This window comes from Palaemon carinicauda, chromosome 16, assembly GCF_036898095.1.
Source record: "Palaemon carinicauda isolate YSFRI2023 chromosome 16, ASM3689809v2, whole genome shotgun sequence".
Taxonomy (NCBI): Eukaryota; Metazoa; Arthropoda; class Malacostraca; order Decapoda; family Palaemonidae; genus Palaemon; species Palaemon carinicauda.
The window spans coordinates 17,210,126-17,232,625 of NC_090740.1; the positions used below are offsets into that span (position 1 = coordinate 17,210,126).

At 35.5% G+C, this 22,500-nt stretch overlaps 1 protein-coding gene across 9 annotated transcripts in view; it reads right to left on the reverse strand.

Moving 5' to 3' along the window:
- Positions 1 to 22,500, reverse strand: part of LOC137655668 (1-phosphatidylinositol 4,5-bisphosphate phosphodiesterase delta-4-like) — a 277,338-nt gene that overhangs the window by 126,044 nt on the left and 128,794 nt on the right. Inside the window, exon 1 of one of the 9 annotated variants that reach the window (XM_068389618.1) lies at positions 10,820 to 10,999. The exons of the other annotated variants lie outside the window; for them this stretch is intronic. The gene's annotated coding sequence lies outside the window, so the exon portion shown is untranslated. Of the gene's footprint in view, positions 1 to 10,819; positions 11,000 to 22,500 lie in introns of those variants that run through there. 9 annotated transcript variants of the gene reach the window in all.

Below are 22,500 nucleotides of genomic sequence, written 5' to 3' on the forward strand. Positions count from 1 at the left end.
ATAATAATAAAATATACTGTATAAGTAACAAATGCAGCCGTTTCTAGTTCACTACAGGACAAATCCCTCAGACATGTAATAAGTTATGTCTGGGGTTTGACCCTTTACATCACCACGCTGGCCACTGCGGATTGGTGATGGTGGGGACTATCTTCTCTGGATCCTGGTGGAGACCTCTAGTCTGATCGCTCACAGCAAACCAACCTAGCATAGGTGGCTCTTACTAGCAAAGCTTTGTTGATGATGATGATGTAGTTTTCAACAGTTATGAACGTTATCATGCCACCGAGAACCTTATTTACAGGATTATGTTCTTTTAAATAACTTGGTTGCTTTCCTGGCTTTTCCTCAAATTCATGCTCATTTCAAAGCAGTCGTGTAAAGTAATTTCTCTTGCTGGAGAGTACACTCGGGCACACTATTCTCTCTTCTTTCTCTTCCTCTTGTTTTGGTAAGTTTTTTATAATTTTTATAGGAAATATTTATTTCAATGTTACTGTTCTTAAAATATTTTATATTTTCTTGTTTCCTTTCATCACTAAGCTATTTTCCCCGTTGGGCCCCCTGGGTTTATAGCATCCTGCTTTTCCAACTAGGATTGTAGCTTAGCAAGTAATAATTATATAAATAATACACAAAACCTTTCACCACGCTAAGGTGTCCCCACTCAGAACGGAGATATATATATCTATATTATATATATATATATATATATATATATATATATATATATATATATATATATATATATATATATATATATATACATATATATATATATATATATATATATATATATATATATATATATATATATATATATATATATATACATATATATATATATATATATATATATATATATATATATATATATATATATATATATACATATATATATATATATATATATATATATATATATATATGTATATATATATATATATATATATATATATATATATATCTAACTATAACACATTCTATTCTTGGCCCTTTCGTCAGCAGCAGAAAGGAGATATTAACACCGACGTACATCTACATTAATGTTTATCAACAACGGTATATATTCTAGCCTTCACAAGCATCACTGATGAAACAAAAGGGAAATATTATCGCCCTGAGATCTTCCTCTCATGATGATTAGGAGTCACGTTTATGATAAGATAACAAAAGATTAATCGGCAACTAATAAGACTAGCGGGGAGAGGTGGTTGGGAAGAGGCACTGAGTAACCCGATGGGAAGATGACATCATTGTCACATGGTACTACAAATCCGTTAGAGCAGTGATCACATTTTCCTCGTTTTCACATTAATGTATCCGTATACGCACTGACAAAAAAAATTAAGAAATTATAACTTAAAATAATTATTTATAAAACCACTCTTATTAAGAGTAGGCCTACTGTATTTCAACAGAAACAATGGTCACATTTTCCTCATTTTCGCATTATTGTCTCCGTATACGCTGACAAAAAAAATTAATAAATTATGCCTTAAAATAATTATTTATAAAACCACTCTTATTAAGAGTAGGCCTACAGTATTTCAACAGAAACAATGGTCACATTTTCCTCATTTTCACATTATTGTATCCGTATACGCAGACAAAAAAAATAATAAATTATGCCTTAAATTATTTATAAAACCACTCTTACTAAGAGTAGGCCTACTGTATTTCAACAGAAACAGCATTGACATCCTGAACATCATCATCTTTATCATCAACTTCACCCAACCTGAACAACAGGGGAAAATCAACATGAAGATATGTATATCTTTGATCCCAAAATACGAAAAATACAAAACTCTGTTATGATATTTCGACCTTTGCCATTACCCCCCAGTCTTTGGGGGAGGATCAGCCTACAGATGACCTTTTGGGATTTGACGAAGAGAAAAGACAATAGGACAGTTTCTCTGGCTAGCTCTCATTTTACAAACACAAATTTAAGGCAGGAGGAAATGTCCCATCCGGGACAACCCCAGAGGCATAGCCATGGCGCACACACACTTCTCACATCTCGCGGGATTCCAGTATTAAAAATAAAGTAATTCTCAACGAACTATGTGCTGTAAAAGTCACGCTATATAATAAATGAGCAACGGGGCGGGCTATATATATATATATATATATGTAATATATATAATATATAATATATAATATATATAATGTATATAATATATATGTATATAATGTATATAATATATATGTATATAATATATATATATATGTATATATATATATATATATATATATATATATATATATATATATATATATTATATATATATAATATATATATATATATATATATATATATATATATATATATATATATATATATATATATATCCTGTCACGCTCAACGGCATTGCCAGACGTATGACTAATCGGTCTCTCCCCGTCCCTAAGTAGGGGAGGGAGAGTAGGCCTAGCCTGGTCAGACGGTGTATTCAAGAGGGAAAAGGGGAGGGGTGAGAAGGGTTGAATCTGTGTGTATGCGTGTGTGCATATCTATCTAAATATTTAGCCGTCATTTTAAAAAAGATGAATGTAACTGGATGAAATAAATACAAAAATGTAGGGTAGCTGTTTTTTCTTAAGAGAAAATGTGTTTTGATGTTGAGCTAAAAGGAAGAGAGGACATTATAAAGAGAGGAACGAAAATGCTAACGAGCTCGGTAAGAGCTGATGCTTGTAGCGTCAGTTAAACTCCGGGTTTGGTTGAAAGAAGAAAATTAACTGGGTAAGATTGAATGTGGCTGGAGTGAGGTTATATGTTAAGCTACAATCCTAGTTTTAAAAAGCAGGATACTATAAGCCCGAGGGATCCAAGAGGGAAAAGTAGCCCAGTGAGTTAAGAAAAAAAATTACAAGTTAAGCTACAACACTAGTTTTAAAAGCAGGATGCTATAAACCCAAGGGATCCAACAGGGAAAAACAGACTAGTGAGGAAAGCAAACAAGTTGATGAATAAACTACAAGTAATGAACAATTAAAATAAAATATTTCAAGAACAGTAACAAAATTAAATTAGATCTTTCAAATATAAACAATAAAAATAAAAATACACGAGGAAGAGACATAAGAGAAAAGTGTACAGGAGTATGAAGTGACAAGAATACGCGAAAATTCCTTAAGGAATGGTTTTGAAATGGACCTTGATTGTTAGAACTACATAGATAATGTAAGCTACTGATGATGGGGTGTTTAAAATGAATGCAGTACTGGGTCGATAGAGTGGGTATTCTGAAGATTGGCTGAACGTGGAGAATAGTTGAATCGATGTAACTTTCAAAATTTCAAACTTGCAGCGAATGTTTTTATGCTGAACAGGTAGACATAAGGGTCTTTATAGTTTTATAATAATATATGTTTTAAGGTTGTTACGGTTCTGTAAATACTTTACTATGATTGTTCACTGCTTCTCTTGTAGTTGTTTGTATCCTCGTTACCTTTCCTCAGTGGGTTATTTTTCCTTGTTGGGGCCCTTAGTCTTATTGCATACTGCTTTTAAAACTAGGGTTGTAGCTTTGTTGATAATAATAATAATAATAATAATAATAATAATAATAATAATAATAATAATAATAACAATAATAATAATAATAAATAGTGTATAATAATTTGGAAATGCCTGTGAATGTGTGTGTTGAGGGTGTAAGGAGTGCAACAGAGGTTGGAAAATGTCAAGACAAGTATGGTAATTAAATACAAACGAAAGAGAAACTCTGATCGTTAAGTTGAGCAGGTTTTATTATAAGTGTATGAAAGATAAAACTGCTAAAGGTGACTATTATATGGTAAAAAGTTGTGTTAAGCTGGGGAAAGTGGATGGCAAGATTTTAATTGAAAGATGGTTCAGATAGAATAAAATGTGCACATCAAGCTTGTCATACAGCAGTTACTAGAGAATTTTGAAAAGCTTTTAGTGGTATGTGACACACATACCAATAAAATTTATATAGCTGAATGAACAGAGAGGCAGTGTGGAGTGTCAGTGATGTAAGATGGTATAGAATATAAACTTAATGAAGCAAAACATTTTAAGAGACTCGTTTGGTGTAAAAGTAGATCTGAGACAAGGGTCTGTTATGGCTTAAAAGCTGGGTTTCTGTATGGGAGAAGTGGAGCAAGATGTAGGAGACAGGAAGTTAGACCTACAGTGTAAACGTTATTGTGTCTGAGAAAGGATCTGGCATTAATTTTAGCCTCCTTGAAGCGTATTATAGATGCTGGCAGTGATTTTAGTTTTCTGGAAGTGTTGTAAACGTTGTAGTTGGTGTCTAAGCAAAGATCTGACAGTGATTTTAGCCTATTTGAAGCGTGTTATAGATGCTGGCAGTGATTTTAGCCTTCTGGAAGCGTTGTAAACATTGTAGATGGTGTCTGAGCAAAGATCTGGCATTAATTTTAGCCTCCTTGAAGCGTGTTATAGATGCTGGCAGTGATTTTAGCCTTCTGGAAGCGTTGTAAACGTTATAGATGTGAAATGGCAGGTATTTCACAACTGGTGAAATCGTTTCAGCAACAAAACTACATTTAAAGTAGACAGTAAATGTGATAATGGAGTCAAGTCACGCGGGCAAGCGTTTCTATGCAAGATGTATGAGAAAGGATGAGCTTCAATATCCTAATGACACCAATTTATATTCGAGATAGGGGTGAATGGCGTGGTGTTTGATTGACGGGTGATTAGGGGGGTGAGGGTTCCGATACATACTGGTGAGCTTTTTTTGTTTTATGCGAATGAAGCGACTTATGAAGTGAAGGTTTTGCCTCGCAATCAGGAATTTGTCTACAAATGAGAATGTAACAGTAGCCATCATGTCGACTTTCCTGGATCGGGTGAATATTGTTAGGAGAAACAGCTTTGATAAACACAAGCACAGACACCAAAACACAGACACAATTAAAATCCTAAGTCTAGATGGACTCACTCTCTCCTCCCTCTCTCTCTCTCTCTCTCTCTCTCTCTCTCTCTCTCTCTCTCTCTCTCTCTCTCTGTGTGATTTAACAATAATAAAAACCTGAACAAATATTTAAAAAAGTAAAAAAAAACTTGGCCCTCCATAAACCCGATTTCTGATATCAAATCAAATCCAATATTTCAGCGTTAAGATTGTAGGTGGATTAATCTATTATTATTATCAACATTTCAAGATAAGCTACATCCATAGTTGGAAAAGCAGGCTAATATAAGCCCTAAGGCTCCAACAGGGAAAACTAGCCCCGTGAGGAAAGGAAACAAGGAAATAAATAAACTACAAGAGAATTAATGTACAATTAAGCTATTTTAAAAATAGTAACACCATTAAATTAGATATTTAGTATATAAACTATAAAAACTTAAAAACCAGGAGAAAGAGAAATAAGATAGAACAGTGTGCACGAGTGTACCCTCTTGGATAACAACAGAATCCTCCAAGGGTTTCATTCTGATCGAGGCTTAACATTGTGATAAAAGCGAAGCGAATAAAAGTAAGGTTAATTGGCATCTTGTTATTGGCATAATCATGGACACTGGGAAACAACATGCAGGATAAACGACTGACGTCACATCCAGCGGAAGGATGGTGTCAAAACGCTTACAGGAAAGGTTTAGGGCGACATCGCTGGTATGCTATAATAGTGGAATTTCCCTTTCGTTGGAAGTCGAGTAATTCCACAAAATACCTACATACTAGCCAAGTTTGTTAGAGGCTATTGCACTCAACTGCGACATTGTTATTAATAATTCTGAAAGAATGAATAAAGAAAGAATGAATATAATGTTCACCAAAAAGTATATAAATTATTGTTTTTGAGTGACTAAAAATTAAAATCAAGATGTGTGATGTGTAAATTGTTAAATTAGATGGATTTGTTTATAGAAAAATGCAATTAAATGTGATTATACTGTAAATATTGTGATTGTAAAGAATATGTAATTTTAACAAAAAGATAAAACAAATAATGCTGATAAAACAAATGACGTGAGAATTGTAAAACAAGAGAAACAGGTAGGTAGAAACAAATTAGTGAGCAGATCAAGAAACGTCATTTTTGTTATCATTCAGTGCAAGGATGAGATCCGATTACAAATAAAATGAAAGACGCGGAATTAAAGCCAAAGCTCATGGAAATCTAATCTTTATCAGCAAGTGGAAGCAATCCCATAATATTCTAAGACTTAATGTCTTTAGGAGTCTGATATCCGCCAGCGACAGTATGACTCAGAAAAGAAGAAGAAGAAAAGAGCAGCCACTGACTCATCCAGCACAAACTGTGGCAGCGTCACTGCCAGCTATATATTGTGAAGTAGCTGATAACGACGATAGTCAACTTTATGATTCACATGACGTCATGGTTCTCAGTTAGGATTTGAATGACGTCATGGTTCTCGGTTACGATTCGAATGACGTCATGGTTGTTTTTACCACTCGAATAACGTTATGGTTGTTGTTACCACTAGATTGACGTTATGGTTGTTGTTACCACTAGAATAACGTTATGGTTGCTGATACCACTCGAATAACGTTATGGTTGTTGTTACCACTAGAATAACGTTATGGTTGCTGATACCACTCGAATAACGTTATGGTTGTTGTTACCACTAGAATAACGTTATGGTTGCTGATACCACTCGAATAACGTTATGGTTGTTGTTACCACTCGAATAACGTTATGGTTGCTGTTACGATTCGAATGACGTCATGGTTGTCAGTTAGGATTTGAATGACGTCATGGTTCTCAGTTACGATTCGAATGACGTCATGGTTGTTGCTGTTATGATTCGAATGACGTTATGGTTGCTGTTACGATTCGAATGACGTCATGGTTGCTGTTACGATTCAAATGACGTTATGGTTGCTGTTACGATTCAAATTACGTTATGGTTGTTGTTACCACTAGAATAACGTTATGGTTGCTGTTACGATTCGAATAACGTTATGGTTGTTGTTACCACTCGAATAACATTATGGTTGCTGTTACGATTCGAATGACGTTATGGTTGTTGCTGTTACGATTCGAATGACGTCATAGTTATTTTCTTCATTAAAATGAACGAGACAATACAGCTATTCATGGCAACAGTGAGCCATAAGTGCTCGATTGATTCATTTTTTAACCGGCATCAGAGCAACAATAGTCATCGTCGCCTGAATAAGCAACTAGAAAATTATATACTATTATTATTACTATCCAAGCTACAACCCTAGTTGGAAAAGCAAGATGCTATAAGCCCAGGGGCTCCAACAGGGAAAAATAGCCCAGTGAGGAAAGGAAATAAGGAAATAAATAAATGAAGAGAACAAATTAACAATAAATCATTCTAAAATAAGTAACAACGTCAAAATAGACATGTCATATATAAACTATTAACAACATCAAAAAAATGCAATGTTACAGGTTAAAGGAAATAAGAAAATATGAGTGGCTTGAATAAAAATACATAAAGGGCTTAAAAGTTGTTTACTTGATATAAACCACACTTTATATTATTCTACTAATATACTTAATTTTGCAAACTATTCACTACTTTGGCTAGCTAGATAATTGCCATCATTCTTCTTTCAAAATCCGCCTTTTTTATCAGCTAAAAAAGGAAGTTCGACAATGAACATGTACTCTAGGGCGAATCATCACAAGATGAGTTTAAAAAACAAACAAATGCAGACTGTGGTATATACAATATAACACCTTATTAAATATTTTTCATATGATCAACTTGATACAGTTGTCGCTTAAGTTAATGGGACCCTTTGCAAACAATTATGTAACCAATGAAAAACGTAAAATAAAGTAGATAGAAAAAAATCACTTAAATTTATATTTATTTAACATTATAACGGTCTTTGGAGCAATAGTTTTTGTTAGTAATTTTTTCCCTGGTCTCGGTGTGCTACGTTCTCCGTCGTGGGCTGAATAATTCCTTTCAGTTGGGGAAAACTTCAGGTTCATGCCGACGATATATTTATATGACCCGACCAAATGGTAGGGGAAACTATCCTACCTTATAGTATCGGGCATCCAACACCAACAATGTACTTTGTAGGTTGATGTTTTGCGTGTTATAATGATCATACTTTTACAGCGGTTTTTTTTTTTTTTTTTTTTTTTTTTTTTTTTTTTTTTTTTGACAGATGGGACTTCATATCCCATTTTTAACAAAATTCAATAAAGGTTTATTGGTTTTTTAAAATGATTTTTTAGTTCGTAACTACCTTGTCGTCTTCGCACACCGATAGTTAAAAGTATAATCACATGCAGTATTAAATTTCAAACTAAATAAGAGAGTTTTGTTTTCCTGTTTTTCAATTGACCCGGTACCATATTCTTTTCTAAATTAATTAACGATCATTCAGCAAAATAGAATACACAAATTAAACGCAAGAACCAGAAACTAGCAAGAACAACAGGCCACAAATTTGCCTTCCACACGCTAGCATGAACGAGTCAAACCATGGTGAGAGATACACTGGAAACTATAGTCCATTTCTTTTAGCGAGTCATATTTGCAACGACTCGCAACGGTGCCCTTTTAGCTCGGAAAAATTCCTGGTCGCTGATTGGTTAGAATTATCGTGTCCAACCAATTAGCGATCAGGAAACTTTTCCGAGCTAAAAGGGCACCGCTGCGAGTCGGTGCAAATATGACTCGCTAAAATAAATGGACTATAGAATCTCACACAACGGATTGTAGTAGTTAGGAAAGGGGGAGGGGGTGGGAAGGGTTGAATCTGTGGGTGTGCATATCTATTTAAATAATCAGACGTCATTCTGCTCGGGGTCACTATTACGTAATAATAATAATAATAATGAACCAAAATGAAGACTGATCTTATTGTGAGACAGACCTTGAGAACTGGGCGTATCAGCTTCGCTAGGAAAGTATAGATGTCAAATATGAAGTTTTTGTCAGACATAAGTTAAAATCCTATTCGGCGTTTCAAGCAGGATCTTGACCCTCGAATTTACGATATAGTTTAGTAACAACGCCATATCGCTAATAGTCAAATCACGTTTATTACGAGTGTTACATTAATGACGTTTATTTTTTAACATTTCACGCATATTGACCATATTAATAACAATAGTAAGAGACATTACTGATATAAATAAATAAGCGTATTAAAATCATATATATATATATATATATATATATATATATATATATATATAATATAAATATATATATATATATACATATAAATATATATATTTATATAAATATATATATTTATATAAATATATATATATAAATATATATATATATATATATATATATATATATATATATATATATATAAATATATATATGAATATATAAATATATATATATATATATATATATATATATATATATATATATATATATATATATAAAAGCCCCTGGGCTTATAGCATCTTGCTTTTCCAACTAGGGTTGTAGCTTGGAGAGTAATAATATATATATATATATATATATATATATATATATATATATATATATGTATGTATATATATATATATATATATATATATATATAATGAGGGATAAGTTTCTTCTTAAAACAGTAGAATAAACTCAAACGGCGTTTCCGAGTGGTCAATCAGGTTGGCATACCTAGAATATTTAGAGAAGTGGTTGGTGGAGGAGAGCTTCAATACTACCACAAAATGGTGTGGGTAAGATCTAGGGAGGGTGGAGGTTGGGGGGAGATCCCATTTCGGGCCACCTAAAGGACCGGTAGGTAAGTTTGAGAGGGGGGGGGGAGTTTAGACATGTGGTGGGAATAAAGTTTTTGAGAGAGAGAGAGAGAGAGAGAGAGAGAGAGAGAGAGAGAGAGAGAGAGAGAGAGAGAGAGGTGGCGGGAAATATATGACATGACTTAAAAGGTCCTTCATTCGAAGACTATGAATATAACATTCTATGGTTGATCCTTGATGGAGGTGGAGGGACATCACATTAAGGATAGTAAATGGTAAAGAGCCAGAAGGGCGGTTGAGGAGGTGTGTGCGTAGCATGGATGCTTTACACGAGGTGGGGTGCCACGCCTGGAATGAGGCAGGCAGGTTCTGGTGAGAGAGAGAGAGAGAGAGAGAGAGAGAGAGAGAGAGAGAGAGAGAGAGAGAGAGAGAGAGAGAGAGAGAGAGAGAGAGAGAGAGAAGATGGTCTTAAAGAAGGGCTTAGGATTCACAAATTCCCGGATCGACTGGTATATTAACGTAGTGGTAATGAATCCAGATATTTTGGGACCTTTTTAAGTGGCCTTCAATTATTCATTTTGATCTTAATGGAGTTCAAGACGTTTCCATCAGAGAGAGAGAGAGAGAGAGAGAGAGAGAGAGAGAGAGAGAGAGAGAGAGAGAATGATAAGTAAAATCAGATATTTACAAATGAAATATGACTTATCTCGGAAGTTTTCAAAGCAAAACTTAAGACCCACCACGGCAAACAACACTTCCACATTACCATAAATGGTCACTTATTTCTGAATGTCCGAGAGAATCTTGCAATGACGTACGATTATTGTTCCAAACTGTGTTTTCACTAAAATTTTCCAAAATAAAACTAACGCCTACAATTTAAAAGGTTCACGCAGGACATGAGTGATTACACGCATTCTTAAGCCTACTTAAAGCACAAAAACATGTAAGTTCAGTCTATTTTACTACTGTCATTATTGTAGTTGACAGGATATGGGATGGCATCCTGGATTTTCCATAAAAAAAACTAAAACAAACACACTTCATTTAAATACCAGAGTTTCCATCACATTGATGTCAACAGGCGATTTTATTTTTACATGTGGGCGTCTTCCTTTTGTGTGTGTATGTGTAATCTTACCTTTTTGCACAGAAGAAATGCAACGATTTTGCTCAGATAGATCACAAACAGGGACAGATCCACACGAAAAGTGTGAGGGGAGAAACACAAACACGAATTTTTCTGCGTTAGGTGGAAGGAGAGAGACGCTCTGCTACACCTTCACCCGCGGAGTGTCGGTAACAAACTAAGTCGGTTTCAGGCCGAGTCCGAGACTCAGACAGTCAGACTCTCAGTTTCAGACTCAACTCTCCCAGGATTCTTTTTCTCACACGTCCATACTTACCGCACACTCTCCTCCGCCAGCCCACCTCACAATTTAGGCACCACTGCAACCCAAGGGACAGGACACTCACGCAAAAGGATTCCACCGCTCTCTCTCTCTCTCTCTCTCTCTCTCTCTCTCTCTCTCTCGTTATAATACGAAAACGCATTTCGAAAATTGATCATAAAGTTTACGGTCGCCGGGATACAGAAAAATTAATTCCTTATCTGTTTATTCAACAAATTCAATGGAGAATTTTTTATCATTGAATGTAAAAATAAACTAAAGAATTACATAATAACAATAAGAAGAAGAAGAAGAATTATCTTCACTTTACTAATCTTCGTTTTCTTGCTTGGTTTTTGCATAATTTATTAGTCATCCTCTCCGTTTTCTAATCTAACCATCGAGACTATCTCGGTAATAATTAATGTCTGCATGAAATAGTTAATTTATTGAGCAGCGTATTCTAAGATGAATTAGTTTGCTGATCTCCGTCGCAATTTAAACATTTGATTTTATGTGTATTTTATTTACATCCCGTTGTATAACCTTTAAGTTTGTTTGTCTGGGAAATTTACTGTCTGTCATGGAATATCTTTGCCCAGTTTTTCTTTCACTAAATCAATTGTTGTATATGACAGACAGTTAGGCTTATTCTGGCCGCAAATTACTCCTTGTATTGTGTATAGACACACTACAAGACCTACTTTTACAAACAGGTTTATTACACGGGTTGATCATAATATCGCACCTCAAGATCTGGTAGGCCTACAAGGGTCACACTGCGCTTTTCTTCTGTTTGGGGAAAGGTGAACGACCTCCCTTCTTCAAACTGCCCAAGTACCCATTGCCTAATCTACGACAAAAAGCAAGCGTGGACAATGAGCGAGGTCAAGCTATCGGAATCCGCGAATATCTTCCTCAGTCCATATCTGGCGAGACTTGTGTGTCTACATAAGGATGGAGCCCACCTTGAAACAGCAAATGCCAAGCAGTACCAGGGCTCCCATTATCTTGTTTTCGCCATTAGCTAGGGGAATCTTGAGGACGGGCCCAGGAAACTACCATTAACCTTAACAAGCCCCTACATGTCATTCTTTGGGAGTGGATCTAGTAAAAGTTACAAAGCTCTCCTCCGAAGCACCCACAATTAATTCTGTCTCCATTAGGCTTAGGCTCGACTGACAGATGACTTGACACTTCGGAAAATGGTGCGGTCTTGGGCGAAGACGTCGGAAACCGCAGCGGTATTTTAAAACAGAGGGTTAGGCCTACTCTCTCGTCAGGCGTGGCCACCCACATAAAATAAATTACATTTCAAATTACCGCAGGAACCTTTTCCTTGCAACCTCCACGCTCGCTGCGTTTAGTTGTGGCCGATCCCTAAAAGGCCGGCCTCCTGTTTCCTCAGCAACTCCATAAAGAAGAGGTAACAGTCCAATGCAGCTTCTCTTGAACAGAGAAGATGCCGAAGCTACTGACATCTATTTACCGAAATTCTTAGGTTTAGGTACCCTATTGGAAACGTCCCTGCCAGGTGATCTGTTGGACCGGGGTTTGAGACCCGCTCAAACTTGATAATTTCTTGTAGTGCCTGCAACCTCACCATCCTTGTGGGATAGTTTATAGGTCTATCTTTTGAGGCCCTCCCTGGTCCTAGCTTGGGTGGTTAGGGGGCTTGGTTGCTGATCAGATGAATATATAGTCAGGCTCTAGGGTACTGACCCACTAGGGCACTGTCACTGCCCCTTACCTCTGCCATTCATGAGTGACCTTTAAACCTTTAGTAATGTACTGTTTCGCTATGGTGCCCGCTGACCCAGACTTTGATTTTAGGAATATCAAGCCTCGTTTCAATGAGATTTATCAGCTGTGGAGGAATAAAACTCAAATAATATGTCCCCTCCATCTTGCATGCAACACTGCTCTTCTCTGAATTAAGGCACCTTCTTAATAACTACAGCTCCTCTAACATCCTCACAGCAATTTCCAGGTATTTCTCTCTTAACTTCACACTTCAAAATTGTACTTTTCCAACATTTCTTCTCATCTATTTTTTTTTCCATATGACAATTATCAACTTCAACAAATCTGTCTTTCACATTTCTAACCATTTCATGAATTTTGCATGTAGTCTCATAAGAGAGTTACTTTTATAGCCCACTCCATACATTCTCACTTTGGCTTCCTCACAAACTTTAATTCTCTCCCTAATACGCTGTAAACACGCTGGTACCTCCCATACCTTATCTGGTCCACTACTTGCTTCTTTTCTCTTCCTACTACCATCATCAGCAATAAAACCGAATACTTATATAAATCAAGCGATCCCCCTTATCTTTCATGAACATTAATATTAATTACTTCTATTTACCTTAATATCTTTCTCTTGATCTCGTTCACTTGGAACTTGCTTATTTTGCAAACACTTCCAAACCCTGTCAATTATTTTCGCTATCCCACATCGGAAAGAGTTCATACTCTAGAGTCTAGTTACCATTTACCTTCTTAACCCACAACATTGATACATCTCTCATTTCTCCGACTACTCGCATCACTTCAGCAACGAATATATTCAACAACACCGGAAACCAAACACACCCTTGTATCAGTTGACATTTTCATACAAACAAATCACTCAATATATATCTTAAAACACTAAAAGCTTTCAATCACTACTATTCCATTCCTCCCTCAATACTACAAAGTATTCTAGAAGTTTTATTCCACCTGTTGCCAAGTTGTGGAATGATCTCCCTAACCGGGTAGTTGAATCAGTAGAACTTCAAAAGTTCAAAGTTGGAGCAAATGTTTTTATGTTGACCAGGCTGACATGAGTCTTTTTATTGTTTATATATGACATATCTGTTTTTGACGTTGTTAATAGTTTATATAGGTCTCTGTTTTGACGCTGTTACTGTTTTTAGAATTATATATTAATTTATTCCCATCATTTATTTATTTCCTTATTTCCTTTCCTCACTGAGCTATTTTTCCCTGTTGGAGCCCTTGGGCTTATAGCATCTTGCTTTTCCAAATAGGGTTGAAGCTTGGCTAATAATAATAATAATAATAATAATAATAATAATAATAATACAGTCTTCACTGTCACTAGTTCAATTCAATCAAAAGCTTCTAGATCTAACTCATGTCACATGCTGAATTACTCTTCTACTCTCAAACTTCTAAAACAAGTCTTACTTATATGCTTGGTGCAAACAAGCAGCTCTTTGTCTAAAGCCACACAGTTATTATTATTATTATTATTATTATTATTAAGCTACAACCTTAGTTGGCAAACAGGATGCTGTGATCCCAGGGGCTCCAACAGAGAAAATACCTCAGTGAGGAAAGGAAACAAGGAAAAATAAAATCTCTTAAGAACAGTAACATTATAATAAATATTTCCTTAATAAACTATAAAAACTTTACCAAAACAATAGAAAGAGAAATAAGATAGAACAGTGTGCCCAAGTGTACCCTCAAGCAAGAGAACTCTAACCCAAGACAGTGGAAGACCAAGGTACAAAGGCTATGGCACTACCCAAGACTAGAGAACAATGTTTGATTTTGGAGTGTCCTCCTAGAAGAGCTGCTTAACCATAACTAAAGAGTCTCTTCTACCTTTACCAAGAGGAAAGTGGCCACTGAACAATTACAGTGCAGTAGTTAACCCCTTGTGTGAAGAAGAATTGTTTGATAATCACAGTGTTGTCAGTTGTATGAGGGCAGAGGAAAATCTGTAAAGAATAAATCAGACTATTCTATGCATGTGCAGGCAAAGGGAAAATGAACCGTAACTAGAAAGAAGGATCAAATGTAGTACTGTCTGGCTAGTCAAAGGACCACTCTCTAGCGATAGTAATTGGCTATTAATTCCTCAGAAATATGTTACTCAGTCAAGATCAAACCAAAACCAAGCGTACTGTACCAACCTTGTGTCACACGATCGTACATAGTTCATTTTGTGTATATATTATGCTTGTACCTTCGCTCTTCCCTTGCACTAAAATGAACCAGATTAAACATGTCTGCTATTCTCCTTTGTAACAGTGTCTGTTTTACAAACATGAAAATTCTTGTTGCTTTGAGCTTTTGTATATAAAGGAGAGTGTTCTATAATAAATTTACTCAGTTGCTTTCACATTGTCTTTGAGTCACAACCTTCTCTCGGCTCGTCACTGTACGCTTACCCTGATCTACTAAATATGTTATGCCAAATAATTTTTTAGTTCTCTTCAAGCTTTATATATATAGCGTTACAGGTTTTGCTTTCATTAACTCCTTTGAAGCCATTCTCTCTCCTACACAAACCATTCAAACCCAGGTTAGCCAATTAATCACATCACCTACATATTGAAGCAGTTCGTTTGTAACACCATCAACTCAAGTTGTGCCATTCTTCTATCTCTTGATTCTCCTCGTTATGAACCAGTCACTTCTACCATCATCCTCAAATTTGCAACATTTTTGCCTAGCATCTCTTCCATCTACAACATTCAAGATGCCTTCAAAATAATTCTTACATCGAAACAGCGCTTCATCAATTCCGAAAATCTCTAAAATTTCCTCTTTTACTCGAGACTCGTATTTTCATGATAAAAGTCTCTCGGGATTTATTGCCATAGTTTATTCTCTCCCTCATTCTCCTGCCCTCAATATTCAAAAAGTGGCTCCTTTTCTCTCTTGACATTCTTGACTGCCTTAGCCATCCTCCTACATGCTAGTTTATGACCTCTCCTTCTGTCATGTGATAACATCTAAAATAAACCTTCTTTTATCTTCATCATACAATTCCTCATTCCACCACAATGTTTTTATTTTCTCTTCCTGCCTCCCACACTCGGTAATATTCTTTGTTGCTCCTATGAGGCTATGATTCTATATCGTAGTTTTGCAACCTTCATAATATATACTTACTTATACTGTATATATATATATATATATATATATATATATATATATATATATATATATATATATATATATATATATATACATACTGTATATAAATATATATATATATACACACACACACACACACATATATATATATATATATATATATGTATGTATATATATGTACATATATATATATATATATATATATATATATATATATATATATATATATATATATATCACCACGCTGGCCACTGAAGACTGGTGATGGTACGAGACTTTAGTCTGATCGCTCACAGCAAACCAACCCAGCATAGGTGGCCCTTTCACCACATTAATGTATCCCCATACAGTATGTATACATACAAACATTATATATATATATAAACATATATATATATATATATATATATATATATATATATATATGTATATATATATGTATATATATATGTATATATATATGTATATATATATGTATATATATATATATATATATATATATATATATATATATATATATATATATATATATATCACCACGCTGGCCACTGAAGACTGGTGATGGTACGAGACTTTAGTCTGATCGCTCACAGCAAACCAACCCAGCATAGGTGGCCCTTTCACCACATTAAGGTATCCCCATACAGTATGTATACATACAAACATTATATATATATAAACATATATATTTGTTTATTTCTTAAAATTAGCAACAAGAAAGAAGATTGCAAAAAGCAAATGAACAAATACGTAGAAATTATTACAAAACAGGAATCGATATCGAGTATTTTGCCCCATTCAATACATATCTACATAGGAACCCTTAGTTGCATGAAGTACATTAACACAATACTCTATTTCTTGCACTGTTTGCTATGGCATAGCCTCATCAGTGGTGGAAATGTTATCAGACATCATTTTCTAGAGGTCAGTGATGTCCTGTATTTCTGTTCGATACTTTATATTTTTAACAAAACTTTATAGAAATTAGTCCAAGGGAGTGTAATCTGATGAACTAGGTGGGAATGGAACTGGGCTACCCCTTTCAATCCACTGGTAGGGACGTTTCATTTAGGAACCAACGAACATGCTGTCCCCAATGTGGTGGTGCACCATCTTGCTGAAAAATAGCGGTTGGCTGAAGATCATTTAGTTGTGGTTCAACTCATTCAGTCAAAAATGTCAAGGTAAAGATCTGCAATAGTTCATATTTTAAAGAAAATGTACCAATGGTTAGATTGTAAATCATTCCACACCCCACACTAGCCTTTGGATTATCTCGATGAAGTTCCATAGTAGCCAGGTGGACATTCTAATTGACCACATAGTGAACCTAGAAATATTTGTTCCATTTGGTAACAAAAAGAGAAAAAAAATGAGTTTTGCTGTCTCCAGTAAACCGGCCTCTGTGACACCCATTTCACCCAGTACACCAGCCAAGCCTGGGACGTTCCCTCTCAACATAACATTTAGTACACTAATCTTGCCATTCCCAGAAGATTAAGAGGTTTCATAACCGACCGAGAGCATGCACATTTGGAGAGTTGGAATTGGACAGTTCTAGACATCAAAGAAACCTGTGCTTTGGGCCAAAATGCCTAGCAATCCTTGGTATGTATGCTCTCGGTGATAAAAAGCAAGATCAGTGTACTAAATACTATATTGAGAGGGGACTTCTCAGGCTTGGCTTATGTACCGAGTGAGGTAGATGCCACAGAGGCTGATTTAATGGAGGCAGCAAAAACTTTCTTTCTTGCTGTATATGGACTGCAACCAGGAACCTTCATGGAATCTGCCTAATTGATGATGTTAACCCCCTAAAAATACCTCCAAATTGATGCATCTTACTCCATCTACATAGAACCTGGTGGAGCATGTGCCTAGGTCCCAATTGCAAGTGATGTGGAAAGCAGCAAACAACCAAGCTCCGCCTGGCAAGTCAACTGATATAATTAAGCTTGAATAGGATATCCAGGATAACATCACCGTTTCTGCCACTGCTAAGGGCGAGTCTGAACCAACAGAGCTATGTGGTGTGAGCCAGTGTCACTGCAGGATAGAGAATAAGAGGTGAATCACTGGGGTGTGTGACTGCCACAGAGAATACCAGGTATGCACATCAAATTGCTGTTGCAATGGTAAACAATAAAGGTGCAATCTATAAACAAAAATAGAAGATGCTGTAACTACGGTGTCAGATGCTGACATACAAGAAGGGGAGGACCCATTCAAAGACCTCGATGTAGATGATATGGAAGATGCCAGTCAGTAAAGTGAGAGCCACAAGTTTAAGGAGTATGTTCTTGATCTTACTGATGAATGGGAAAATACAACTATTTAATATGGGTATCTATTCAATTAGAATATTTTTGTTTTCAAGTAAGCAAAGTACGAATCTTCATTTTCCTTGTTATAGAAGTTATGTAATTATCATTTCTTGTTGAATCCTTACAATTTTCATTTGCATTAGTTAAGGATACCTTTCACAAAAGGAAACCATAAATAAGATGAACGATATTAATGTAAACTTGATTTTTCTATCAAAATTTGTTGTCTACTAATATAAATTTAGCATTTTCCTACCCTGTGTACATAAGATTGAAGTTGAAATGAAAAGATAAAAAAAATTGATTTACGACACAAGAAACCCCCTGGTGAAAAGTAATATATGTTATTCTAGGACAATAATACACAAAAGAAATCCATGGGAATTTTGCCAGCCATTTTGGATTATACAAATTATGCAAGTTGTCCAACATTCCCACTTGGGGAACCAAGATAAAATTCCACTATGTACCCATATGAAACCAAATCAAGAAAACTTTATAAGACACAGCATTTCTAATTTCAAACTGACTACAGTCACATGGAAATATTCTGATGCTTAGATGCCCACATTGTGCGTTTACTTTCCCTGAAACATGATAGGTAACCACGTCACGCAAACAATCTCGGTTGAGGAATGTTCCTTCCTAAAAAAAATCGTTCCAGAATGTCAATTGCAACTTCTTATCGTCTATATGTATCCTTTGGCCCGAGTGCCTGTGGGAGTTGCACTTGGTAACCTTGCAGTCGCAAGTTCTCATGTAGGACTTTGTGCACTGTTGAAAGTGGTAGTTGAAAGTGACCCGTCAACAGTACGGATAGACAATTCAGAACGACCAAAAGCTTGTCTTACACGATCGACATTTTCCTCACATGTTCTAGACCGTCCATTCCTTCCTTTATGCATGACTGTCCCTGCCTCCATAAATTTCTTGTGTCATGCATGCATTAACACATTATGGCGAATCTCTTCCATGTTTCTGTAGTTTAATTGGATCTGCATAACCAATTTGGTTTCAATAAACCATGGCAGAAATTTTGCAGTTTCTTCAGGAGTGGCCATTTTTATAGGGGGGTTCATGTAACAGTAACTCATTCATCAACCGGGGGCCTGATATACACAAATGTGATGTGGCGAAAAACTTTGATAACTGCCAAGTACGCAGAACTGATCTGATTAAGATATTTCATCAATGGCGTATGTAATCGATGTTTTTGATAGTAAAGAGACTTTATGGACATCCTGTATGTATGTATGTATGTATGTATGTATGTATGAATGTACATACATACATACATACACATTTCATTATCTACATATATATACATACACACACACACACATATATATATATATATATATATATATATATATATATATATATGTATATATATATATATATATATATATATATATATATATATATATATATATATATTTCTTCCCCACCGTTATCCCTACATTAAGGGGTCGGTTGCCTGACGTGCTCTCTCCAATGCCTTCTATCAAAGGCATCCTCTTCCACCAAACCTCATCTCTCCAAACCATCCGTCACCTTATCACGCAATCTAATTCTCTGCCTTCCTCATGATGATTTTCCCCTAACAGATTCCTCTCAAGCCCTCCTCACTCACTACCCAACCATCTATCCTCCACACGTGTCCATACCATCTCGGTCGTGGCACTCGTATCCTCTCTGTAATCTTTACTACACCTGCCATTCCTCTTGCTTCATCAATTTCCAATCGATCAGGCAGTAATATTCCCATAATCCAACTCAGTATTCTTATCTCTGTTCTCTCGAGCTTTGCTTCCTCTGTGCGTTTTTCAACATTTCCTCTTACTTAGAATAAAATCATTGTATAAAAGACATGCACGAGTGGAGAGAGAGAGAGAGAGAGAGAGAGAGAGAGAGAGAGAGAGAGAGAGAGACTACATCTGCTTTATGTAGTCTTAATAAAAATTTCCTAACCATACAATAACATTGGTCTATAAACTGTAGATTTTAAAGGAGTGTCTTATACCTTAAGTATTTTCAAATTTCGCTATGGTCTAGGACTTAAATTTTGTACCAATAGGATCTGGAAAACCTCATAAAGCAACTTGAATTCCCAGACCGTATGAAATATAAAAATGTGGTACGAGATCCACTTCCCCAAAGTGGACACAATCTCTCGAGAAAATGAGAGAATACAGAATTATGCTATATATTCAACGTGGACGGACACACACACACAAACACATGTCGAGAAAATCAAGCAACTGGCAAGCATGTATAGCAGACACTCGTAACTCAAAAAAATAAAAGCTTCCTTTTTTTTTTCCTTTGGAAAGAGGACAAAGCAAAACGTGACCTGGGTAGAGATACGGTTCCATCTCGACCATGCATGCAAGATACACCAGATATAGTGATCCATTTCTTACAGGGACAAACAAAGAATTTTTTCTCTGAAACAAATAGAAATGTAGTAAATGGGTCGCAAAACACATGTATTGGACTTAAGGCGAACTTGTGAGATACAGTACTATTTGACGGATTAAATGTAAAATATGATTCGTCTGTGCGTTTTTCAACATTTCCTCTTATTTAGAATAAAATTGTATAAAAGACATGCACGAGAGAGAGAGAGAGAGAGAGAGAGAGAGAGAGAGAGAGAGAGAGAGAGAGAGACTACATCTGCTTTATGTAAGCTACACCTAAATTGAATAACTTCCAAACTGCAAAAAGACCAAGTTAAAGAATCTGCCAAAATAAAAAATAGTTTAAATTAGCTTCTACTGTTAACTTCATCCTGTGAAACTTGTAAGAATATATATAAAAAGAATTCAATTCCTACTCAACTGCCAAGGAACAAGCAATGAAAGAAGAATAGCGTGACGTCACTAACTGTACGATGCATATACTGTAAGGAGGAAGTGACTTACAGTAAGTTATCAGGGAAACATAAGACTTGTGTACACAAAAGAGCAATTATCGTAGATCATGCAAATCGTAAGGATAATTCATTAACGTGCGAAGGGAAACTGAATGGTTGAGTTGCTGCTACTGCTGCTGCTACTGTTGCAAAGGTGCAGTTGCAAAGATAAATACATTCATTGACAAATCAAGTGGACCACAAACCACTTACAACGGTCCGGGTTTGACCAACGGTAAAGAGAATATACTTTTTTCTTATCTTTGTTTAACCCAAGGTAGAAGAACCTACGTATCCAAAGCCTTCCCGTTACGACAAAAATAGGTGGAAGAGGCTTTAGCCTTTAGGCTGACGCAAGGTATAACTGGTGCAGAAGTAATAAGGGCTAGGGAAAGTATTATTATTATTATTATTATTATCATTCTACCAATTCAACTCAGCAATAAAGAAAAAAAATACCTTTCATAAGATTTATACACTGAGATATCATTATATATATATATATATATATATATCCTAAATAAAGAAAGTTTAAGTAATAGACAAGACCTAAGCATGAAACTGCATTCTTTGAGTCCGAGATAGACTAAGCTCAAGAAAAATATATGCTATCATCACTCGGAGCTGGCTCAGGCATCTTTCGTCTTCTGGAACGGCAGCGGCAAACGGAAAGTCGTTTTCTTATTCACTTCCCAGAAGTCCCATCTCGCCAGTCTCATCCACAACTACCTAATCCAAACCCCCTCCCTCTCTCTCTCTCTCTCTCTCTCTCTCTCTCTCTCACACACACACACACACACACACACACACACTCCAACCCCACCAAGAAGTACCGCCAAATCTGGGGAAAACCAGCCGTAACAACAGCAGGAGGTTGAGGTTTTGGGTTAATTTGCATAGATATTTTCTTCTTCCTCTTCCATAGTAATCGTTCAATGTAATGCATTTATAACGAGTAAAGTAAATCTTTGGTAAAATGTTGAAGATAATGCAATATATATATATATATATATATATATATATATATATATATATATATATATATATATACATATATATATATATATAGAGAGAGAGAGAGAGAGAGAGAGAGAGAGAGAGAGAGAGAGAGAGAGAGAGAGAGAGAGAATTTTATCTTGATATATACCTATAGGGGAATGCATAATCTTTACAAGACGCACACACACACACACACACACACACATATATATATATATATATATATATATATATATATATATATATATATATATATAAACTGTGTGAGAACCTTGTGTAATCACCACCA